Consider the following 21,421-nt stretch of genomic DNA (forward strand, 5'->3'; position numbering starts at 1 on the left):
AACTGTTTCTCTCTAGGCCTGAGAATCAAGGACACCTCACCATCTCAGGCCCTGAGAAATGTAAACAAAAGTGAGTTGGGGGAGGAGCAAACTTGGAGTAAATTACTTCATTACTTAAACTGTAATTGTAAGATTAACACCCAACAGGCAAATGAACCAAACTTATAAAAGAAAACCCATGACCCATTGTCCATTTTGGGTGTATTTTGCTTTGTCTGCCATAAATGTACCTGAAGGCCCTTTAAAAAATATGAAGGCTTTTTAATTATCTTTATTTTGTCTAGCCTCTGTGCTTTTTAATTGTCTTTATTTTGTGTGGCCTCTGTTTTTAGGTAAGCCCAAAAAGGCATCTGAATAATCAGCATGAGGCAGAACTGGAGGCACAGCCCTGCTAAGGCTGAGGACCAAGTGCACATCCTGCAGCAGAGGAAAATTGCAAAATGTTCCCATTCTGTGTGAGGACAGGTAAAATAACCTCCTTTGTGTGGAATGAAACACCCCTGGCTCCGAGCTCTGATCACCCTCTGGATGGAGGCCATGGAAAGAACTCATAGTGACATATGTCTAACACTCTGATTTTCAAATGATCTGAAAATTACTGAAGTGCCTTCTGAAATCAGGGCTCTAGCAGTGTCTGGATCTCAGATGAGACACTGCTGGCATTTGTCCTGCTGCTGGTCAGGGGACACTGGGGGATGTGGGGAGCCTGATCCCTGCAGTCTCTGCCCCTACATTTCCTCTGGAAGTTTAGACTTCATTTGGTGCAGCTTTTACAGCACTGAGAGGAGCTATAAAAGGAAGTTTCTGTAAAGTGATGCTGCAGAGAGATTAAAAAATCCTTACATACAGATGGAATGATGTGAGGCCCATGTATTTCCACACCAAAGTTGCATAATCTCAGGCAAATTAATGTTTAATGATTTGATTTACTCAAGATTTGTAAATCCCACTTCAGGCTTAATCTCTTTGCTCCATTGGCTTTAATTAAACTCATCTGGATTTTAGGAGTTTTGGTGAGCTCTTTACAAAGCAAACTAAACAAACATTGCTCATGTGGATGAATTACTCTGAATTCCCCATTTTTGCTCTTTCAAGTGATCTTGTGAACAAAGAAATTAGTAGTAAATGTTTGCAGATTATTGCAGTGAATGTATTTCTCTTGTCAGGATTGATTAAAGGGAAAAGTGGCTAAATTCTGATTTTTATCAACAATATGCCTCTGCCCAGAAGTCTTGGTAAGCATGAAATGAGGAATTGAGCACCCTGCTTTCATTGTCAGACTATGGATTTCAGACTCTTTCCAGAGTCTGTATCTGATAAATTATTGGAAACCAGAGTGGCATTTGAGGTGCCTGGATAAAGAGGCAATAAAAATATTTTCTATTTATTTACACTGAAAAATATCATATACTGTACTGTCAAGTCTGAAAAATTGATGCTTCTGACTTCACAAATATTCAGCAGCCTAATAGAAATGTCAGATGTGTGTGGTTCTGAGAGAGGAAAAGGAGAAAGAAAAGAAACAATCAGCCACATAACAAATGTTCATTTATTTTCATCAGATTTGATACTTCATCATGCAAGTGATAGATCCAAAGACTGAGAAAGTGTATAGACCTTCTTTTTTTTTATTATTATTTCAGTGATTTTTGATTAAGCACTATAGAATAGCAGGGTTGAGTTGCAGCTATTTAACATCACCAGTTCTCGCTGGAAAATTGGTGTCCTATGGATGGAGATTTGTGCTGTCAAAAGCAAGAGGCTGGGGCTGCCTTCCAGCAAATTCTAACAGGAGGAGCATGTGGGTTTGGGGATCAAGGAGAACAATTTTGGTTCTGCAAGATTTCCTCCTGTTCATGTGCAGATTGGAGAGCTGTGTTATGAGTGGGAGAGGGAGAAATCTTCTACCCTTTCATTATTTAAATTTTTTTTTTTTTTTTAACTTACTGTTTTCTGCTTTAGAAAGGAGAAAAGAAAGACACATAATAGTGGGAAGGATGAATGGAATTTGTATCTGTTTAGCTGAAATTGCAAAGTGTAGTAAAAATGGAACTTTTGAACGGGAGGGTCCAAATCTGGGAATGTGGAAGCTCAAATACTCTGTTCAGCAAGGAAACAAAGATGGTCCTTGTGGAGAGCAGCAGCTGGTGGAAATTGGCATTTTTGCAGCCAAGAGCTGCCAGAGCTGGACATTCTGCAGTTGTCCCTTGGCTTCATTACGTGTCCACAGTGAAAACACAAGAATGTAAGAAGTCTGAAATTGAAGCCCACTAGGATACAGAAAATAAATATCATTCTTGCTTCTTTCAGTTTCTTTGTAAGCAGCTTTCAGTCCCTGAATTCTAAGCCAAAGCAGCTAAGTTTTATGATGGTCTTTGTTTTCTCTGTAATATCTTAGAACAGATTATCCTTTGGGCAATAGCTGTGTTTTGGTGTAATTACAGAATCAGAGCAAACGCGTGTAAATGAGAAACACGGGGCAGAAACAGCGGGAGGATTTTTGTGGCAAACATCCACGGTGAATATGAAGTGCAGGGTCTTGAGGTCCAAGTAATGGAGCTGTCAGCACCCATTAAGGATGATAAAGTTGCAGCTTTCAAGACCTGGCTGTGAGGAATAGGAAGAATTGGATATGCATTAAAAATGCAGCCCCAGGGGGCTGGAGCAGTCCCTGCATGTTCTGCTGTCCTCAAAGCACAGAAGGAGATTCAGATCTGTGGAACAAAACAGATTTCAGAGCCCTGGACTTGGGGGTCTGTTCATTTTCAAGGGGCCATTCATGTACCAGACTGATGTTTGATTATGGTGTTCAGTGGAAGGTTGGACTTGATGAGCTTGGAGGTCTTTCCAAACCTGAGTGATTCTAAATTTCAAAAGGAGCATGGTATCAGAATGTTGAACCAGGTTAAGGTAGTATTTTCTTTTCTGAGGCAAAAGTCACGATTTTACCCAGCCCAAGGAAGTTACCCTATGCCTAAACTGGCCCTGGATGTAGGAAAGGCCAGGACAGCAAAACACTGAGACTGCAACTGTGAAGAAAAACTTTGTTCTTATTCAGGCCTGACTATCACTCTGCCCCATTATGTCAGCATGGAAAAAAAGAGTTAAAATGTCCTTGAATCCCTGGGAACCAAAACACCCCCATCTCTTTAAATAAGAATTGCATTCTCACAGGAAATTGTGCACATGGTTGTCTATTTTTGTATTTGACCTGAACTTGTTCCTAAATCTTATGGATTTAACAGTAATTAAGTCAGAACATACAAGTGGAGAAATTATTGTCTGTATAACTGGTACTCATTTGCAAAAAAATGAAGTTGCTCATGTAAGAAACAACAGGAAAAGGAAACTGGTCTCAGATGAATGGATATTGCTGTGGCATAATAGTCCCTGATAGTCTGTAACTTTTGTTTGTACAAGCTAAATGGTGCAGTTTTAATTACCATAATGCTCAAATCACTGTAAGGATAATAGGATGTTTGTGTTGCTGAAAATCTATTTATTTTTTTTTCCTTCCATTTTTTTAAGTGGGAACTGATGAGCAGCCATACTGTCATTATCCAGTGGTTCTTTTGAAGAGCCTTGGGATTTGCAGGAGAGAATGAAGGCACAGATATTGTCATGCCACAGTCCTGCTAGAAATAGGTGATTGTGGTGGGTTTTGCTTGCAAGCTTGGGCTTCTAAAGGCAGCATTTTGGTATTTCTTTCTCTGAACATGGATGGCTGCAGACAAAAAATAATATCACTGTGCTGCTTCTGGCTCTCCTGTGCACTGGGTGCCCCTCCCTGCCTCTCCTGTGTAGGGAAAACACTGTAGTACTTAAAAAGTACAATATACTACCTTTGGAAAGAATGTCCCAAGTTAAAAATGGGTGCCATGGAATTTAGGAATATTGAAAGGAAGAAAATAGGAAAAATTGAGGCTGGTTATATTGAACTGCCTGGAACTCTGTAGAAATGGTGCTTTTGGAAAAACAGCAGGGGTGCAACAGATAAATAAACCAGCAGCAGAATTGCCAGAAGCTGTCAAATCAAAAGCAGCAGTAAAGCAGAAATATACAGTCAGTATCAGTCTGAATAAGCATTTGTTAAACACACCAAGGACAGACAGACAGTTCTACAAAGCCATAACATCACTGGTGTTTTCAAAAGATAATTGTTCCTGTTGGTAGCAGCTGGTAGCTGACAATCTGTTCTAATCACTATGACTGTCTTAATCAAATGAGGGAGGAAAAAGAACCATGAAATCATTTTAAGGAAAAAAAAAAACCAAAACCAAAATATTACCCTGTTACTTTTGAGTGATGGAGCGATCCTGCCATCCTTTTTTCCCTGGGTTTCCCATAATGGAGTCTGCTATGAACTGACACAATCAAGAGGTGAGTGCAGAATTTAGGGAAGTTTCAATCAGGTGGGGACCTGACCTGGCTCTGTGCTCAGCCAGGTACTGCTGGGAGCTGAAAACATTTGTAGAAAAACAGTCAGCAGTGGTGAATTCTCACAACTCAGCCTGTGCAGCTTTGGGAGTGCTGATCCCAAAGGTTCTGGGTTTTATTAAGATTTTTGAAGATGAATGTTGCCTTGTAAATCCACACAAACCAAATGCACAGTAGAGGGATGACAAAACAGCAGAGGGTTTTAGAGCCTGCCCATAAACAACACTGTCTTATTCCATGTGTGGGTAATGGATGGTATCTGGGACCAGTCCATGTCCATGATTAAGTTTTTGAGTTTTCCAGGTTAGTAACTCTGGGCACTTGTAAGGAACTGTGTGTTCCCTGAGCTGCAAACAAGGACTTAGGAGACAGGTCTGGGCAGCAGTGAAAGAATAACTGCTGGAAAATGACTGGGGTTTCAACTTCTTCCCCTGCCAGTGAATTCTGAGCTGTATTTTATTAAAATTAAAGTAATTTAAGTTGGATGAACTAACGATACTAGAGCATCTTTCTGTAGCTCTCCTATAGAGACTCTCAATTCTGCAGGGCATCTCTTAATACACATGTTCTAATTTCTGCAATTCCTGTGACTCTGTAGGAGCAGGTCACCTGAAATGCTCACAGAATAATCCTCCCCAGCCTCAGACAGGCTGCTTTGATAAGTGTGCTCATGAAGAGCTTTTGAAACAGAAGCCAGCAGCTGCACAGTGCTGCTGCCTCCACGGCATGGGGAATATTTCATCAGCTTCTTTGTAATGTGTGACTTTGTTTTCTACTCTGGGATTATGTCTGATAAGGACAAAACTTTCTGTAGCAGTTGCAGTGAAACTCCAGGCAGAGATGCCTCTCTGTGTGGGGGAAAAAAACACCTCTCCAAAAATGTGTGGTTTCTAAAGCCAAGCCAGGTTGAGAGAAGCTGTGCTACCAAATGTGCATCATCAAAGTTCACAGTGCTTGTGGATTTCTTTCCCTTCCTCTCATCCTTTAGGATTCTGAAGCAGCACACTTCAAGGGTTTGACAAGAAAGAGGCAGATATTCCCTTTTGTGCAAATCTGCTTGATGCTTAGGAAAGCTGTTCATTCAAAAGCTCCATTAAGGTACTCTCCTAGTGGTGTGCCTCTGACAAAGAGAAACAGAATTAGATCCAGAGCAAGGAAGAGGAAAAAAAACATCAAGAAGCCAAGTAGCCTCTTTCAAGCTTGTCACTCCAAAGAATATTGTAAGTTAACATTAATTAATATATCCTGTTAAATAGGGTCTATTGATTTTTATCTAAAGGGGAGAAATGTGTGCAAAAATTCAAATAGGACAGCATAGGAACAGGTTTCCCTACCAAAAGTTATGTGGCTGTAGTGGGTTTAGCACTGGCTAAAATTGTCAGTGCACTTACTAAAATTATTTACTCATTTCCTGATGTAAGATATGAGTTAGGAGGAGGGTAAAGCAGGCCCAAAACTTGAAAATTATGAAGAAAACTTTATTAACAGAACAAAAAGAATAAGAAGAATCAGAATTAAACATTCAGAACACTTCTCCCCTCCCTACAACCTCTTTTCATTCTCACTGACAGCACAGAGACAAAACCTGGGTTTTTCAGTCAGTTACCACCTCTACAACAGTTTTACAGCAGGTCTTGTAGGGAGAGGAGTTTCTCTTGCTATGCCATGGAGACTTCTCCACAAGAAACTGTTCTCCTGTGGCTTCAGTGTGACAGCAGATCAGCCACCTGGGAAAGGAAAAATCTGTTTGCAGTGTCAAAGTCCCTCCTATGCCTTGGAGCTGCTTTCATGGGCCATGTCAACTTATGGGGTGCTGTTCTAAGGATGAACTGTTATAGCATAAAAAACCAGAAGTTCTCTTTTATCTCTCCAAACAGAGGCTTTTCTTCTTCTCTCCCTGGGGCAAAGTTTCTCATCTCTCTCTGTTCAAGTTCTCATTGGATTACAGCTTTTCAGCATCCACACACTCCAGCACGAGTGCCCTTTTCTCATGGGCTGTGGGTGAAATGCTGCATCCCCCCATTTCTGTCCTTCTGTCCACATCTTGGCTGGCTAAAAGCAACAAAATTAACAAAGCCATGCCAAAGTGGCCATGGCTGCATGCTGCTGTCCTGGTTGTGCTGTACAAGACAGCAGAGGCCACCCCAGGCCCCTGGAGTGAAATAGTAAATGTTTCACTTTTGGAGGCAGTCAGGGAAAATAAATCAGTATTTATTAATTTGGGTTTGTTTATTTTTCTAGCTAAGATAATATAGTAATTTGTGCAAATCCAAGAAGTTGCAAATAATAGAGGCAACCTTAAAAGGTCAGGCAGAGTATGGTCCAAGCAGTATTTTCTGCCTCATACATACTTTCTCCCTAATTGGAAGGGTAAGCAGTTATTCTGTGGCTGCTTTTTACACTGTTTGGGTGAAAACACAGTTGGTTTTGGTAAAAACATTGCCATCCTAATGATTGCAGGGCCAGCTGGAAGCTTTAGGATGTTTGTGTCCCTTGCACACATAATAATTTCAACTCTTCTCAATCCTTCTGGTTTCACTGGTGGGTGTTCAGGATGACAACCCAAATACCAACATGCTGCTAATTGATTTTTGCAATTTTCAGTGGATATTACCATTTGGAAAGTGGCTCCTGCTACCAACAGGAATGTCAGTTAAACTTGGGATAATTCTTCTTGAATCTTTCATAGCATTTCTATCTCTTCCTGGCTCAGTGTTGTGTGCTGACAGCCACCTGATAGGAATTTAATGGCATTCTTTGAAGGCAGACATGGTAATTTCTGCTCTGTGACTATGCAAAAGGAATTAAAATCACCAGTGCTCAATGGCAGCCTATTTTCAGACATTATATATTAACTTTTTTCATATGTGACCATGTCCATGTGTATTTTCTGACTTTTGCTGTGTCTCTCCTGACTGTGGTGTTTCATTGCAGTCTGGGATTATTTGTTTGGCTGAAGGATAAAGGAGTGGAACGTGGCCATCCTGGGAAAATACAAGGCTGCTTCTGGCTCCTCCTGGTGCATGTGCTGGAAAAATATTAATGAGGAAATAAATGCCTTCCACTGGGCTCACCTGAGAAAGGCCTTGTAAAAATGAGTCAACAAAATGAAATACTGGGACATACTGAAGGAGAAGGATGCACAGATGAGCTGGTGAGAGCTGAGTGTCACTACAGACCTGCAGATCTTTCTTTTAGCTTTTTTTTTTCCCCTTTAAGAAAAAAGATGCAAAGAAAGAAAATGAAAATATTGTTTTGCTGGCAAAGGTGAGCTGAACCTGAGTTCCTTCACTCATAAACCCATTCAGATCTTTAGGTGTTGTTGCACCATTTATTTTAACTGTTTTACAGTGGAGCCTGTGGATTGAGTTCCACCTGTACCATGTCCTCATGGATCTCCCAGAGACAGAAACCAGGGACCAACCCACTCTTTGATGGAATTGTCTATAATTTGGGAACCTTCTCATCAGGAAGGCAAGTGCCAGCTGAGATTTTCAAATTTCTCTCACAAAATTATCAAAGAGAATATCCTGAACAGGTCTCTTGAATTAAACACAAACAAAACATCTTCAAAATAGTTATCCTTCACGAGCAACACAGAAATCCCAATCTTGTCTGACTCCCTTTTCTCCTGAATGCCTGACCAGCCATAGAGATGCATTTCAACCTGCCAGAAATCATATTTTCCATCCTTTTTTCTTATTCTTTCTGAAGATGTTTGTTAATGAACCTCCTTGAACACTCACAAAGGAGGATGAAAGGCCAGGGCACTGGGTGGAAAAGCAATGCAGATTGGAAAAGACAGAAAGCGTATTTAATTATTTCTTTTCCTGATCTCAACTCCCTCAAGTAATCTTTAAAAGGATGTTTAAAGCTTCCTGCTAAAACTTTCCTACATTTAACTGTAATAATGAGAATCAGAAAAGGTAGCACTCAAAGAAAAGGGGAAAACTTTCACAACTGATTTCAGCCACTGCTGGTCATGTGTTTGGGGGTGGGTGGGACCTTGAGCAGGGTTCACAGCTATCTTTTTAACTTTGTTTTTATTTTTTAATTTGTTTTGCTTGAATTTCACTTGTTGAGAATGGAAGTCTTCATTTTTTGCCTATTACCTGCCAACCCTCTGAATTCTAAATCAGAATTCTAAATCTGACTATCAGCAGCAGTGAACTGAGCTTTAATTGAGGATGGAGTTTATGATTCTGCCAGTAAGTGAAAGGTGTGGGTTGAAAGAAGGAACTGGGGGTGTGGGAAAAGTAGAGGGATTAAAATAGTCTTGATCAAGTTCCCAGGAAGTGGCACTGCACTTTGCATGTTGCTCACCACATGGATCACCCTCCCAGTGGAATGATCAGGATTGATTGTTCCTAATGAGAACATAAACCCAGGAAGTCTGGTATCATGCCTACATCAATAACTAATTCCAGTCATTTAAACAGGACATAAAAACCCTGTAATGAATCTACTGATTCCGTAAGGGAAGTGCTGATGTGATATTCTAAATACCAAGGTCTCAGACATAATTAATATTCATTCTCAGCCATGCTTTTCTCAGGATTGTTAAAGTATCTTAAATGTAGACCAAGACTGTTACAGGTAAATGTCTTCAGCTTTTTTCAGGGAAGATGGAAATCTCTGGTCTAATGGCTCCTGGTCAAGCTGAATTTTTGATGTAGTAGTAACTCAAGGGCTCAGTTAATTCCTGTATCATCTTAGACCTGAAGAAACAGGAAAAGAGTAAAATATTTCTGGACAATGGTCACTACAATATGATACACAGCTGGAGCAGGGGCTAGAAATAGGGTCATCCCTGGGCTTTAGGAACAGGGAATAGGGACAGTATAGTCACAGCTGCCATATATGTCCCTATTATTTACAGTAAAGTTGATGTCAACTAGAGTGAATGATTTTCTCCTTTTGGTCATTGGGTTGGGGCTGGAAAGGACTCTGAAGGTGAGGGTTGGAGGCAGTGGGGCTCTGATGAGGGCTCAGATGGACAGGGGTCACCACTGCTGTCAATGGGTACAGTTGCTCTGATTTTGGCCCTGTGTCCTATAAATTTTCTATTGCAGCCCCAAACAAGAAATGTCCACAAAGTCCCAGAGTGGCTGAGGCTCAATCTGGAGCTGCCCAGTCCCTGTTGAGAGCAGCCTTACCTGGGGCAGGTTTCTCAGGATCTTCTCCAATTTGGTTTTCAATTTCTTCAAAACTGGAGACTGCCAAAACTTGCTGGGCAGTGTGTTTATATTTTTCTGGATGTGCTAAACAAATAAATTAATCCTTGCTGTAATTCCACAGAAAACAATGAAGTTAGAATTGGCAAGTGTTTCTCTGAAGTGCTTCTTTCTCTTGTTTGCATTTTTTTTATATGCCTTGCTTAACCACACTATTACAAATGTCTTTTCAAAAAGCTGGACACAGTTACTCAAATTTATAAAATTACAGCTGGATTTTGGATAAATCCTAGGAATGAACAGGTTGCTTGCAGGTTGTGCTAGTGAGAAGGGTTCAGGAGCTGGCACCTCTCCAAGTCCATGACAGCACGTTGGTTTTATTTGCTCAATCCCGTGTTATTACACAGAAGTGAAACTGCAATTAAAGATTTGTACACTGCTCTCTTCCCCCAGTGCACACAGGACAAATCTGCTGGGCTGGCAGCACTCGAGACAAGGCACTGCTGGGAGTTCCAGCAGCCACAGAATCCTGTTCAACAATTCCAGGTGCTGTCTTCTCTGGCATCAGAGCACTGCCAACCCTGAGCCTTTGCTGGAACTTGAGCTCACACAGCTTGAGTGAGCACAATTTATCCCATAAATCAGCTTTTATGGATAAACACAGACCTCTCACCCAAACTGAGTGGGTCCTGCACAGGCTTTATGATTGCAACACTAAAATCCAAGGGAAGTGTTTTAGTCAGATTATTAATGTTTCAGAAGGGTAATTCTGAAATTCTGATTTCCTTCCACTACTCTCCAGCTGTTCCCTTACCTGGTCCTCAAAAGGTTATGCATGTGGGGTTTTTTCCCCCAGATTTTACAGAGCTAAAAGGCAGAGGACTGAGCTCACTGATGCTCAGAAAAACAGACCCAGAACCACCAATTTTTATGAGTCAGCTTGGCCATGGCTTTGCCTCCATGCTCATCTGCTGCTCAGTCCTGAGCTGCTTGTCCAGGGAAGGCATCAGGCCAGGTCTGGGAGCAGCAGCAAATCTGAGAAGGAACATAAGAGTGACATCCTCTATCCCAGCTGCTGATGGATGCAGAGCAATGAGGTTTTGCCCAGACTCTTCCTTCTGCTGCTCCACAGTGGACATTTCCAATGGCAAGAACTGGGCAGGAATCAGGGGGGGTGGTGTCATGCATTTTATATGCAGAGACCATAAATAATGCCTCACTAATTCCAAATGGCCAGTGTCAAATGACACCATTTAACAAAGTCAGCTTCCCAAGATGCAGATAATTGTAATCTCTAAACCAGAAGCTCTGTGTTGGATCCTTATGCCAGTTCAAATGCTGATGGATTTATACTGTGAAATACTTCAGCCTGGCATTCCCTCTCCCCAGTCTTTTAATCTCAACCACATATACCACTCTCTTTATGCAATTATTAATAATAAATCTTCAAATAATCTGGTTACAACATGATCTTCAGCCTGTTACTTCCATTATTTGTCAGACAAAACAAACCAGCAGATGATTTGGAGACTCCTGAAGCAGTGTTAGTGGGGATTTTCAGTCACTTAAATATGGAAAGATTTAGCTAAACATTGGGATTATATGACAGATTGTGTATCTGGCTGCTTTGGCTGTTACACTGAAGTAACCTAGGGATAACTTTAATGAAGTTATGAGACTTTCCTTAAGGCAGGAGTCTTCTCACAGACCTATGTAGGTCTTGGAAACTTTTAACAGCAGCTCATTAGTCAGCCTTGTGTTAGATATTAGTGATAGATAAGCATTTTGTGGGCCTCTGCAAAGTGGTTCATGGTAACTGCCATGGAGCAGTTGGACACCACACATTGCCCACACATTTATCACAAACCATCAAGCTGCTATTAAATCAAGTGGTTCCATATGTGGAGCTCTCCTGGCACCCTTTCCTCAGTGTCTCACCTGGAGGTTTGGTTTCCATCTGATCCATCAGCCAGGCTGTTCTCCCCCTCGCTTCCCTTCTTTCAAACCCTAAACTGCCCCCTTTGCAAAACTGGGAAAGTATGGTAGGTTCTGTTTGGAAATGCTGCACGTGTTCTTTGGCATCTTATTCACAGGGATTGTCAAATGCCTGCCTTGGACAGATATTTTTGTGTGAGAAAGCAAATTTGTGTATTTGGCTGGCTAGAAAAGGAAGGTTCTGAACGTGAATAAACTGACACTTAATGTTACACAGTCTTCCAATCCCTTCCTGGAGCATATGTGTGTCCCAGCACTTATCATAGAGAAGGGAAAAAAAGGGAGAGGAAATGAAGCTGACTGTATCCAGAACACTGGTGTAAAACTGCTACCCTAATATGTAAACAGTTTTAAGTTAGGAAAATGTTAACAACTGGAGTGAGGGTAAAGAAGGCATATTCCCAAAGCTTGGAGTGCTGTTTGTATTTGCTGATTAATTCCTAATGAGGTCAGAAGCACTTAAAGGAATACAATAAAGATACATTTTCTCTTTTCATTTGGAAACATAACATCTGAGAATCATTTATCAGCAAAACCAACTCTGCACATTTCTAAATAGAATGTTAGAGCAACTGAATTTTAATTTTCATGTCTGTAATTTGTTAATACAACTACTCTACAATACAGTTACTTGCTTTCAAATCTTTCAGTGTTAATTAAAAAGGTAATAACTTGAAAAACTATAAATACTGAGGTAGTGGGGGTAGTTCTTCAGGAACATAACCCTTTATTTGTCACATAGTAGTAATCCCTTTACTAGAAGGCCAGGCTTTGTACTGGTACTTTGTACTTCATGTGGCACTTTGTTACTCCACTCCTTTGTTAATCAACTCCAGTGCAGGGGTTGATTCCCTAGGACAAATCAGCATATTCAGAGTTAAATGCAAGCAGAAAACAGAAACAACCTCACCCTTTTAGCCCATGAACTTCCTTCTCTGCTTTCATCTTCTCTGACCCATCTAGACCCACCTGCCTGTCTGTGGATTGATGCTTGGCACATGCTGAGTTCTTTTCTGACTCCTAAAGCATCTCCAGCTCCTCTTGTAGTCTGATACGTAGGTCCTGTGAGAAACTCTGAAATGCCAACAAGCCATGAGCAGTGGGGTGTGTCTGTCACAGGATGTGTCCTTGCAGCTCTGAAACTCAGGGCAGCTGTTTTGGGAAATAACCCCTTGATCAGAACTGAATGTGGTATTTTCAGTTTTGGGGGGAAAATTCTCATGTCTCAAATGAAAAAAGGGAAAGGAAAATTTAAAAAGGAAATTGAGGGTTTCTCACTGGAATCTTTGCTTCTGTGAGTCTCCTGAAACAACTCATTGGGGTTCCCAGCAGCACGTCCTTCCCTGGGACTGCCCAGGGGATAAAATTCCACTTGCACTGCTACATCAGTGTGGATGTGAAGAGCAGCTCCCACAGGGCTAATCACAGCTGAAGGTAAAAGTATTCTGTTATCTCTGTGCAGTGCTCAAAGCAGTGTAATTCGTGTTGTACTGCTGCAAACAAATTGTGGTGTGCTAGAACATGAATCTCTCTTTCCTGTGCCGTGTCTATTCTTCAGTCAGTGGGAATGGAAGGAAGATTTTATTTAAAGGTAGTGATCCTGGTCCTAAATTAACTTCATCTGGATGTAGCCTGGTTTTAATACAGTGACTTGTGAACTGAGAAAAATGCTTTGCAGTAGGCATACTATGGTCTGGCACTGATTGTTTTAAATCTTCTAAAATAAGATACCTATTTTAACCAAAAACGGACTTGCTCTGCAGTTATGTAAATGAAGCACAAAGAAAATGAGGCTGGGCCACCTCACAGAAGGAAAAGCTGTGTTTCAAATTGTAATGAAATGGTAACTTTTAGCCCCATGCACCCCCACACACCACAGAGCGATTGAGGCTGAGTTTTAAAACAATCCAACAAGACAAATGCTGGAGCTGGGGAACAACACACCCTCCTAATGGTGCACCTCAGCATCATCTCAGCACACAGCCATTTCCCTCATGGAAATCATTCATTCTGCACAGCCTTGCTGAGCAATGGTGCAATGATGAGCTTCCTAAAAGGCACTCAAAGGAAGCCCTGCGTGCTGCAGTCAGTTTAGATTGTTTAATGTTTGTCAGACCTGAATTGTGGTAGAAGCAGACGTTGTGAGTGATGGGTTCTCTCGCTGTTTCCACACGGGCAGGGCTGTGCAGCTGCTCCATGTGCCATTTATTGCACTGCATTTGGATCAGGTGGTTTTGCCAGCAGATAGATAAACACAAAAGGGGGGATGGAAGAAGAGCACAAGAGAACAAATTCATGTAATGTCCAATATACAACTCTAAGCAATAATTTAGAAAATTTAAAACACTTGTGTGCAAATATTTTGGAACTGTAGCTTTGAAATGAGTATGTCCTTGCAGAGAACATGGTGGCTTTACCATGAAACCACTCTTCCTTCTGTTGGAATTATCTTCTAGTTATTGCACTGCTGCTCCAGGACACCTGCAATCCCAAGAGCCTGCCCTGAAAACATGATCTCACATGCTAAAAAAGGAGCTGTGCTTTATAATTTCTTATTGCTTTAATGGGATTTTAGGTGCTAAGTCCATTTGTAAACCTGCTGCTCAAACTCCTATGATGAAAGTGTGCAGCAAGTAAGAAATGCCAAATGTCTAAAAAGCACCCACCAGGCACAGATTTCCAAGCACCCACCATGCATGGATTTCCAGCAGGCATTAGAGAACGCTCTGCTTAGGGATTTATTGGTAAATCCTACTGGGCTGCCCTCTTGGTAGTCAAATCACCGTGCTGTTCTCTCTGTGAGCACTCACAGGAGGTGCCAGACCCTCTCATTGCTGGGTTCTCCCAGGCTGGCTGTCAATTCCTTTCTGATCAGCATTCAGATGGTGAAGCAGAGGTGTTCCAGCTGGGCCAGTGGGGCCAGTTCTATTCAGCACAGCCCCTCGGAGATGGCAGGGGAAGGGTGAACCTGGTGACAGTCACTGCTCACCCATGGGAGAACACAGCCCTTCAGTCTGGCACTGCAGCAGGAATAATCAGAATAAATCACCAAAAAAGCCAGGAAGGGTGTCAGAATTTGGCTCTTTATGTGCTGTTATGTGACTGGCTTGGAGCTTGGCATCCAAGGTAGCTGGGAATCACCACCTGTGTTGACCACGAGACATTGGCATTCTGTCAGGGCAGTTTCTTGGCTTTCAGAGTACCACCTAACCTGGAAGGATTCACTTCTTTTTCTTTAAATCTCGTGAATGCTGTGCAGAACTGAAGATCATTACAGTTTTCCTGGATGAGCTGTCATGGAGAGCAAAAGGAGAGACAGCACATTGCAGACCAGGGGTAATATTTAGACATTTTGTCTCTGACTATGAAATCCAATGGCAGAGCCTGTGATTCCTTGGGGAGGCTGTAGGAACACAGGCACATTGTCAGGGTATAAATTGCTGTTTGTTAGTTCTGGAACAAGCTAACTGATGAGCACTGCCAGGGCACCAGAGCCAGGGACACATTTCATGGAGTGAAAGGGACCTGACAGCCAGCACAATGTCAGATACAAAAGCTGCTTCTCTTGCAAGACATACTTCCCTTGCAAGACATAACATATTCTAAATATCTGCAATATTTTTAGAGTTGGGGTTTTTTAGCATCACCTAATACTTACAGTGTACTACTTCTTGTGATGCTGGAGTCAGAGACACAGAGAATATTCCTGTTTCTGTGCTGGCAAGCTCTGGCTCTCACGAGAACAGTGAGTGTAATTTAAAATCATGGGAAAAGTTTCTAGAACTAAGTAGAGAAACTGAGAATGTGAGTGTGTAAGTTAGAATTATATTGTCACTGGGTGAGAAAGTTAGAGTTCAGGGTTTATGCTGTATTAGTGAATAAGAGACAACAGGGAGGATTTAAGGCATTATCCTTTTCTCCTTCTTCTTCTCCTTTTTCTTCTCCTTCTTCTAGGGTTTTTGGGTAAAATTAGGGGATTGGATGAAAGAATCCACATTGCAGGACACAGGTGTCAGATTATTGGGTTAGTAATGAAAATAAGTTACTTGGCATTTCATTACTGGATGGGTTGACACTTAAAAACCTTGAAGAGACACTTCAGCCATTTTGCACCTTGTTAGCCTACTGTACATAGCTCCTTGTACTCTATAAATATCTAATATAGGTAAGAAAGAATAAACTTCCTAAGCCCAAACACGAAAACAAGCCTCCCTCATCAATCCTGATCCTGGGGAAAAGAACTGAGCCACCACTGTCACCCCAACAATGTGAGACTGTTTTAATACTGAGCACAAATACAGCCTTTTGAAGGTCATGACAGATGCCAAGATGTTTTTTCTATGATTTGCATAAGATGGGTAGAGACATGAACTACCTGTCCTGAGCTCACAGATTTGCTTTGTCACTATTAAACCTCAAACTCAAAATATTACTCCTTTGCCAAGCTTTTCCCCAAAATTTCTAGACCATGCTATCCTCACTGAGAAAGAAGCAAAAAGAGAATTCAGCAGTCTCTTGGGTGAGCTCTAATCCAGATCCTCACAGGCTTTTGAGAATGTTTCTCTTCAAAGTTTATGTCCTCAGCCTGGTAGAAGAAATAAACTTAACCAACCAAAACCATTTCTAAATTATACCTAGCAGGTTGGATCCATCCCTTCTGCTTGTTGAAATTACTACTAATATACTTAAAAAATACTAGTCCATGGAAGAAGCAGCTTAACTCTAGACAGTGCTAATACTGAATGCAGGAGTATGAGGATTGATAGTCATTGTAATCTCTTACCTAAACACAGAAGAGCTGCATATGCTTTTCATAAAGCACTGAAATCAATCATCATAGTGGCAGGCAGGTAACTGGGAAGCAAGGTCCTGCTTGTGCTGAGAGAGGGGATATCCAGGAGAGGTTAACAGCCTTCAGCAGGTTTTTGTGGTTTTTATCAAAAATTATTCCCTGTCTCAGGTTTCAAACTTCAAAATCTAAAGCAAGTCACTTAAAATCCCTGAGTGTGAGCACTCAGAAAGCCAGAGTGGCTTTCAGAGTTGCACAAACCTTGTGTTCCTTGCACAGCTTCAGAGAGCAGCACTGCATTCCAGCACTGCAGGTAGAAAGGCCTAAAAAATAAAAAATAAAAGAGGGAAGCCAGAGCTCAGTGCTGGCTGCTGACACCTGATTGTAAATAGAGGGTTCAGAGTTGTGCATCCTGGTTAGAGATAAAAACCAGTTATGGCTGCATGGCCCTATAAGTAGGATCAGATTTTAATTAAGTTCTTTGAAATGTTAAGATTTAATATAATTATGCACAGTTTTGCAATTTTGACAATCAAGGTTTTGTCAGAGGGATCTTGGAGCAGTTAACAGCTCTGTTTACATGTTCAGTCAGATGAGGATAGTCAGAAAGACTCCATAATTAGAGTTTGTTACTAAAAGCCTTCTCCATGTATTAAACATTAACAGAATGTTTCTAACTATGAAATGAACTAGAGCTAACTAAATTTGTAGGAATTAGAACTATTGACTCTGATTTTTCAGATTAGTTACATTAATTTTAAATAGTCCTTTGTGCCAGGGAGAGGCTGGTAAAAACACAATACTAAAAATTAACTGTGTCTCATTCAAACTTTGACAAAAGAATATTCCTTGCATTTTTTTTTTTTAATTTTGAGGTTTTTTTGGCAACTCCTAATCCCTGACTTTCATTGAAATTCCTGGCATTTATCCTCTTTTTATAACAACACTAGTAATCATTTTGCTTTGTTTTTTATAGCTTCATAATATGAATGGAAGTTGTTTCCATTGATTATAGAAGCACAGTTTAGCTTTAAGAGGTGTGTGAAATAGGTAATGGTCCCACTTCTCTTCACATTACACAACTCCTCTGAGCCCCTCAGATGGGAGAATTTATCTGTGCTTTCCTAATTCCAGAACAGCAGTTGTTTCCCTTATTCAAGGCATGTGGATTTGTTTGGAGGATTTATGGTCTGTTTTCTTTGGGGTTTTTAATTTGGTTTTTCAGGGGTTTTTTTGTTGGTCTGGTTTGGGGTTTTGGTGGTTTTATATTGTTGGGGTTTTGTTTGTTTGTTTGTTTATTTTCACTAATTATGTCTAGGATCCTAAAGGAGTGTTTGTGTGGGCAGAGCTGTGCATCCCTTCGTCCCCCCTGAAGTGTGAAATGCAAATTGTTGTTTGCCTCGTCACATCCCATCCCAGAGCTGCCTTTTGGCAGGAAGGACTGATGATATTAATGTTGTGGGTTGCAACCACAGCTTTCTGCAAGTAGAACGAGCTGACAGGTGGCTGGGTGGCAGTGGAAAAGCAACAGAAGAAATGTGGGAATTTTATTTCTTTTTTTACATCCTGTGATAGTAAAGCATCTTCTTTTAACATACCATGCATAAAATTTTTGCTGCTGCATGTTGCATTTATTCTCTGATGATTCATAGCATGATGCCAAATGCTGTATCTTCTTCCTTAATATGATGGTATTTTTAAAAGTGCAAACAAAATAAAAACCTCATGTAAGTTTTCAAATTACTTGAATAATTTACCATGATTTAAGCTGTTGCACAGTGTGTGTTAGCATTTGTTTCAGTTCCTTTGTAGATAAACAAAAGGCTCTGGAAAAAGGTTGGCCCTCTTCCTTCTCTGAAGACATTGTCCTCTCCTTTCCTTTCCTCTCCACTCTCTAACTGCTATTGCCCAAACAGAAAACTCCCCCAAGAAAATGCAGGTTTTTTCTATAATTATTTACATGCTGTTGAGCCCAACAAAGTCCTGATTTTAACCTGATGTCTTTAGATGCCACCTTTATGCTGGTCAATAAATAACCATCCCTAAAAATACCCATGGACATGAATCTTGATTAAAAGCAGCACCTGGGTCTGCATCAAAATTTCCTTTTGACAATTCTTCAGCTGTAAGAATGTATTCCATCATAAACTCTGTGATATATTACAGAATAACTCCCTGGTCCCACCATAATGACTCAGCCTGCTCTGTCCAGCTGTGTCCTGCTCCTCCAGGACACTGCAGGTAAGGTGCAGCACTGGGGTAATTTCATCTTAATTTACTACTTGGAGTCTGAAACCCAGATGAAATTGGCATCAAAACATCTTCTTGGGTCTGGGTTTAAAATGATACTTGGCGAGAACCGGGAGGGGCTTTGGTCTCTGGACGGATTTGTGCTGACATGGGAAGCTGCTCTGGTCTCCCAGGGTGACACTGAGAGCGTGTGGGTCCCCTTGGCTCAGATTAGGGCTAGGTCAGAGCCATTCCACATTTGCCAAGGATTTAAGCAACTCCCTAGGGGTGCATGCAGGAACCCTTGTCCTTTATGAAAAGGGTTTTACACTTCTGTTTTAAATTTCAGGTTAATTGATCAGAGTGCTGGTTTAATGTCTTATTTTTCCCATCCGTGGTAAAAGCTGCTTGTAAATGCAGAGCCATCAAAAACTATTGATATTGTCAGAGTTTAAAACACCTTATCTCAAACTGAGTACATATATAAATAAAGGGGATAAAAATGGGTTATTTTAAATTGGTTAAAATATATAAATACGAGTGGATTTGAAACTGTTTGTCTCATGGGAAATTCATATTTAAAACCCATATTTGGATGTTTATGTTCTCCAGACCGTTTCTGTGAAGAAGGTAAAAAAAAATTGCTCCCATTTTCTGGGTTTATTTTTTGGGAAGTTACACCACTGGCAACACCTTCCCTGAACGCTTCCCAAATTATATTTCTGTTCCACTTATGTGGGGCTATTTCAGTTCTTTTATGGAACTGAGTCATCTTCTCTTTACAAGATATCACTAATTAAACCCAAGATGAGCAACTTCTTCCACAGCTTGGTGGGTATGAGAGCAGTATCCTTCTACCTGTGATTAAAAACACAGCTGTTTTCAGCCTGGAAGCCAAAGCCTTTCCACAGTGCCCTGAGGGATGACAGACACAGAGCTGGGTGCAGGCAGTGCTGAGCTCCATGGGGTGTTCACTGCTCCAGCCTCACCTCCACCCCATGGCTTTGGGCACAGCTGGGCAGTTTGGGTGCATCCAGCTGGGCACAGAGACCCAGTGCAGGGATGGGCACATCAACCTGGCACTGTGATGGAGCTCCAGGAAAGTTCTTCCAGCACCACTGGAGAGGACTGAGAAAGGGGCCAGCAAACGCAAGCAGGTGGATCTCCACCTTGTCTTTGCCCTCAGTCCTCACCTGGTCCCAAAAAGCACATCCATGACCACTGAGGCCAGCTGGGTGTAGTGGCAGTACCCTGCCAGGACATGGTGATGTGTACAAAGCTTGGCAGAGCTGGACCTCCCATTGTACCTGGACATTCAGGTCTTCCTCTTTGACCACAACTTTGATTATCAAGATTTATGAATTGTATAACCCTGTGAAGTGGAAGAAAAGGATAAGAGTGTGGGAAGATGAGCCAAATGATGGGACTGTCAGAGGAAAAAGTCACCAGTGTGGAAGATGTCATGAAGCATGTCAGCCAAGACCTCTGCCAACACTCAGTCCTCCCAGAGCCAGGCCACCTTCCAGACCATTCTCAAGAAGAGGGAAAATTTTGTATGCCAAGTTTTCCCTAATTGCTCTGGCTGGGAATGAGTGAGGCACGGACATCTCCACTGCAGACAGGCAAACCAGGCTGGAGGGGTCTGATATTAATAAAAGCTTCTTGGCGCTTGAAAGTAGGGGGCTAGACATGCAGGAAAATATTACAGTGTTGTTTCCAGTTATTTTTTATTGCAGCAAGTAAAATTGGGCAGCTGTGAGGATCAAACTGCAGGAAAAGTCAAGAATTTACAGAAAATGTCTCACTTCATGTAGGCAGGTTTCTCCCTCGTGCCTGTAAAAGGCACACACACACACCTCTCTGTAACTGCATAGATGGGGCCTGCTCTGGGGTTGTGTCAAACAGCACCAAAATCAAAGTCATTTTTCCGGGGCAAGAGGCATTTGGAGTGATTTAAAAAGGCACTGGAGTGCAAAGCACTGTCATCTCTGAGCAAGATACATTTGGGAAATGAGGGTTATTTTGTCATGGCATAAGCAACGGCTTTATTACAGCCTCAGCTCACGTTATTCTGCCTCTCCTTCTCTCCTTCTTTCTTAACTATGTTCTTATGAGACATTAAAGGATGCTGGAACCTGTCTTCAGAAAAATGAGACTAAAGATGATGGCAATTGCTTAGCTGATGGGGAGAGGATGCTTTGCAGAGGGAAGCAGGAGAGTCAGTGCCCTGTATTAGAGGCCTGATGAGAGATTTTCTAGATCAAAGGGTCAGAAAAGCTGCATCCAAAAAAGCACTGATAGTGCTTATCAGTGCATGGCCCAGACTGGGGCATCATTCCTGAGGGGAAATCTGCAAAAACTGCTCTTTGCAGGGAGGTCAAAACATCAAGTATATGTATCTATGATTACAATTCCATTTGGAAATTAATTAGCATAAAATACTGAAAGGATAACAAAGAAGTGGAGTAAGTTAAACTGGATAAATCATATCTAATTAACTGATTATAATCATCCTCCATTTCCTCACACTCTGACTGTTGGTCCCATATACCAGTTCGTGCCAGCAAATATTTAAATACCTGGTCTGAAGTCTGAAGAAAACAAAAGGACTTCAGTAGCCTTTGTACTGAAACAGAGATTTATTTTCAGTGATGAAATTATGAAACAGCAAATACTGTTTATATGCTGGTCATCTCCTAGTAACCATACACTGTGCTTTTCAGCTCCAGTGCACTCTACAAGCCTTTATTCATTGGCATCTTAACTGCCTTGGTAGTCCCAGCTTCAGCAGCTGAAG

At 41.4% G+C, this 21,421-nt stretch overlaps 1 long non-coding RNA gene across 1 annotated transcript in view; it reads left to right on the forward strand.

The window, feature by feature from the left end:
- The first annotated feature begins 4,263 nt into the window (after positions 1–4,263).
- The window catches only part of LOC111937522 (uncharacterized), a 48,052-nt gene continuing 30,894 nt past the window's right edge, over positions 4,264–21,421 (forward strand). The window contains exon 1 of the long non-coding RNA XR_002868662.2: positions 4,264–4,380. This is a non-coding gene — a long non-coding RNA (uncharacterized LOC111937522). The remainder of the gene's footprint in view (positions 4,381–21,421) is intronic.

Source organism: Cyanistes caeruleus, chromosome 19 (genome assembly GCF_971803275.1).
Source record: "Cyanistes caeruleus chromosome 19, bCyaCae1.hap1.1, whole genome shotgun sequence".
In the NCBI taxonomy this organism is placed as follows: Eukaryota; Metazoa; Chordata; class Aves; order Passeriformes; family Paridae; genus Cyanistes; species Cyanistes caeruleus.